The sequence below is a fragment of the Palaemon carinicauda genome, chromosome 6 (genome assembly GCF_036898095.1).
Source record: "Palaemon carinicauda isolate YSFRI2023 chromosome 6, ASM3689809v2, whole genome shotgun sequence".
In the NCBI taxonomy this organism is placed as follows: domain Eukaryota; kingdom Metazoa; phylum Arthropoda; class Malacostraca; order Decapoda; family Palaemonidae; genus Palaemon; species Palaemon carinicauda.
Window position 1 is genome coordinate 19452945 of NC_090730.1, and position 4443 is coordinate 19457387.

General features: G+C 60.7%; 1 pseudogene; it reads right to left on the reverse strand.

Annotated features, from left to right (window-relative positions):
- Positions 1 to 943: 943 nt before the first annotated feature.
- Positions 944 to 1062, reverse strand: LOC137643408 (5S ribosomal RNA; annotated as a pseudogene).
- Positions 1063 to 4443: the final 3381 nt, after the last annotated feature.

Here is a 4443-nt window from a genome sequence, read left to right on the forward strand (position 1 = left end):
GGTCCAGAAACCGTTCTGCGCATAGTCCCAGTGGAGCTCTACCATTGAAAGGTTGACAGACAACCTGGTCTTGTTGAGACCCATTCTCCACAGACAAAAAGGAGGGAAGACACAGGCGTCGAAGTTGTCCCACCATCACCGGAATGCATCTTGCCAGTCTCGGGGTCTGAGACTGGGGGGGAAGAACAGCGGAAGCTTGCTTGAGGTTCCAAGCTGTCGCGATCAGGTCCCCCAGACCAGGACTTGCTGGTTACTCAAGGCCAAAGACCCCCAGGTACACTCTCTCTACGAGGCTCTGCTCGGATAGTCGGAGAGAACATTCCTCTGCCTGGAATGAGAGAGCCGATGGTGGTATTGAGAGTATCTCAATCATCTCGGTATCTCTACTGCAAGATGTGAAGGTGTGAAAATGCGTCCCCTGCTGGTTAGAACACGCCAGAATCATGAAGTCGACGCGCACGGGGCGATTCGGCAGGAGCTGTAGGATCTGTAGAGGGGCCAGACTACGGCCCCTAAGCCTGCCTGAATTCTGGAGAGGTATCCTTCAGGTCCTGACCATAGGCCTGGACCAGAGTATGCCCCCCCCCCCCTCCCCTTTTCTTTGACGAGTCCGAGAACAGCATCAAGAATGTGGGGAAAGAACGAGAATATCCACTCCCATCAAGAGGTTCCATAGGTCAACACCCATTGCAGGTCTAATAGTTCCGCTGGTCCCATAGGGGCCAGGAAGTCCGGTTAATCGTTGCCTGAAACCACCGGAACTTGGACCGCCCCACATGGAACTTATCCTGAGGCGACTGTTCGGAACTATAGACGGGTCAATGAGGGAAGGAGAACTAGGAAACGTTCCAAGGTAGGGCTGAAAGCTCTGCTTGACTGAGAACAGGTACTGCGACTCTCCTCAGCCTTGCCACAGTCAACTGAAGGGAAGGCTCGGAGGAGGTGGCAACAGAATCTGGCGTCCCCAGGTGGTCACCCATCCAAGTACCGACCGGAACCGACGTTGCTTAACCTCGCTGGACGGACGAGAAGCGGGGTTTCCAACGTGGTAAGGCCGTTGACTCAATATCATGGCCAGATACTCCAGATGTTGAGGCAGAAGAAGAGAAGGCTCCTAGCAAAATACCATGAACCCCCACTCATGGTAAGCATCCGGAAGCTTGTCCCGGCGCTGAAGAAGGTCGAACCTGAGCCTACCGGAGTTGACCAGACCTCCAAAAAGCGAAGGAGGCGGAAGCCTGCACCTGAGCGGCCATGAGGAAAGCAGGGAAAGTTCTTTGGGTAAGAAAACCTGCGATGCCACGGCCGGATCGCCACACTGCATCATAAGCAGGAATACCTGCCGTCTAGGCTGAATTCCACGAGCTCCCTGGAAGATGGATGGAATGGAAACTGAAAGTACCCGTCCTTCCGATCCAGGGTTTAAGGAGTCCTGTTGCCTCGTTACCAGTCTGATCGATTCTGATGTTCTACGCTGGACGAAGTTTGTTCGACAAACTTGATCAGGGCTGAGAGGTCGACTACGGAACTCCCGTCTCAGATACTTCCCTACAAGAAAGGATCGACTGAAGAAGCCGGGGGTGAAGCCGTCGATGATCCTATGGAGGACCTTCTCCTAAAGTACGGATCATTCTGCCCAAACGGGCAAACTCTTGCCGACCCTATGGCAAAGAGGTTCAGAGACACTAAATTCGCTGACAGAGACGGCAGGCGCGATATCCTTGGCTGATCACAGAGATCGTGCGGGAATGGGCATCGGGAAGCTGTCATCCGGATGAGTAACCTTAAGCATCCTCCCAGCGTGAAACCTGCAAGAGGGGGGTGCCAATCCTAGAGTTTGTGAACTCTACCGCTCCCTTTAGGACTATGCCCCCCCCCCCCACCGGGGGAGCCTCCCGTGCCATCTGTTCCTGACAGGAGGAAACTGCAATTGGACACCTTGTCTCAGTTGTCGTAGCCGATAACTTAGGCCAACGTGGTAGAAAGAAAAAGGCGCTGGAGCCCTGCAGAGTCTGGAAGAAAGCGCCTTGGAGGAGTGAAAACGGAAGTCGACTTCCTCCGCACAGCCGCTGTCTAAGTCTCTGTCCATGGGCACAAACAAACACTTCTCAAGGATGGAAGGGTGTCTGAGGTTGTCGACATCCACGGATGAGACACCCGAAAGGAAGCCCTCGGTCAGCGCGTCCAGATGGTCCAACATCGAGCTTGCCCGCAAGTTAGATACTTAACGACGAAACGCCAAGGTGCCTGAGCCCGAGAGGAGGAAAGTACCCATGATCTTCCTGTAGCTTCCTTGAACCAAACCTCGGGCCGTAGCCGAGGAGGGAAAGGACCTGGTAAGCCCCCTACACTAGGTGGAGAAGAGGAAGGGGTAAGCAGTCACCCCTTGGCCGATCGAGAAATCTCGAACGGAAAGCCCCACGCCAAAAATCCTTCCAGGGAATGACAGGGAAGGGCTAACCCAGGTTCTGGAAAGAGGAATGTTGCTCAGACCTCCCTGAAGATTCTTCCTATTCTTGCATGTGCCATGCTCTGCGTTTACGGGGTGAGGCCGTGTTCTGGAAATACGCTCCAGAAGAACTCGCCAGGCTGGCCATGCTCCGAAAACCCCAATGGGAATCGTGGTCGCAATCGCCCTGGAGCTCGCACGATGGTAAATCAATGATTTGCGCGTGGGCGAACGTGGAAGCGCCCATGCGCGGTCACGCAGGAACGCAAACGAAGGTGAGCGAAGGAGCGCAGAAGGAGGGTGAGCGAAGGAGCGCAGAAGGAGGGCGAGCGTGGAAGGAAGGGCGAGAGCTGGTGGTCGGTGGGTGATAACCCATAGGCGAGCAATGGATACTACAAGAATTAAGCCGACATTCGTGCGAAGAAACACTGTAGGTTCGCGCGACGGATCCCCGTCGGTCCGCGCGACGGATCCCCGTCGGTCCGCGCGACGGATCCCCGTCGGTCCGCGCGACGGAACCCCGTCGGTCCGCGCGACGGAACCCCGTCGGTCCGCGCGACGGAACCCCGTCGGTCCGCGCGACGGAACCCCGTCGGTCCGCGCGACGGAACCCCGTCGGTCCGCGCGACGGAACCCCGTCGGTCCGCGCGACGGAACCCCCTCGGTCCGCGCGACGGAACACCCTCGGTCCGCGCGACGGAACACCCTCGGTCCGCGCGACGGAACACCGTCGGTCCGCGCGACGGAACACCGTCGGTCCGCGCGACGGAACACCGTCGGTCCGCGCGACGGAACACCGTCGGTCCGGGCGACGGAACACCGTCGGTCCGCGCGACGGAACACCGTCGGTCCGCGCGACGGAACACCGTCGGTCCGGGCGACGGAACACCGTCGGTCCGCGCGACGGAACACCGTCGGTCCGCGCGACGGAACACCGTCGGTCCGGGCGACGGAACACCGTCGGTCCGCGCGACGGAACACCGTCGGTCCGCGCGACGGAACACCGTCGGTCCGGGCGACGGAACACCGTCGGTCCGCGCGACGGAACACCGTCGGTCCGCGCGACGGAACACCGTCGGTCCGCGCGACGGTACACCGTCGGTCCGCGCGACGGAACACCGTCCGTCCGGGCGACGGAACACCGTCCGTCCGCGCGACGGAACACCGTCCGTCCGCGCGACGGAACACCGTCCGTCCGCGCGACGGAACACCGTCCGTCCGCGCGACGGAACACCGTCCGTCCGAGCGACGGAACACCGTCCGTCCGCGCGACGGAACACCGTCGGTCCGCGCGACGGAACACCGTCGGTCCGCGCGACGGAACACCGTCGGTCCGCGCGACGGTACACCGTCGGTCCGGGCGACGGAACACCGTCGGTCCGGGCGACGGAACACCGTCCGTCCGCGCGACGGAACACCGTCCGTCCGCGCGACGGAACACCGTCCGTCCGCGCGACGGAACACCGTCCGTCCGCGCGACGGAACACCGTCCGTCCGCGCGACGGAACACCGTCCGTCCGCGCGACGGAACACCGTCCGTCCGCGCGACGGAACACCGTCCGTCCGCGCGACGGAACACCGTCCGTCCGTTCCCGCGATGGAACACCGTTGGTTCGCCCGCGGGCGAACATTGGAGAGCATGTGCGCGGTCGCGCATGAGCGTAGACGTGCAGGCACGTGGGCGTGCGGTCGCGCAGGAACGTGGGCGTGTGGCCGCGCAGGCACGTGGGCGCGCGGGTGAGCACAGACGGTCGGCAAGCGATGGCGCGTCGGCAAGCGACGGCGCGTTGGCGAGCGGTGGTGCGTTAACAAAATGCTAGCGAGCAGATGAAGAATCGCGCAGGTGCATAGGCGATTGCCAACGTGAGAGAGACTAGTGATGGTTAGCGCGCATCGCGCTAACGGAAGGCGCGCAGGTGCTAACGGAAGGCGCGCAGGTGCATCAGGAAGGTGAGCGCTGAAGCCAGCTGTTAATCAGGCGATCCTAGACGGTC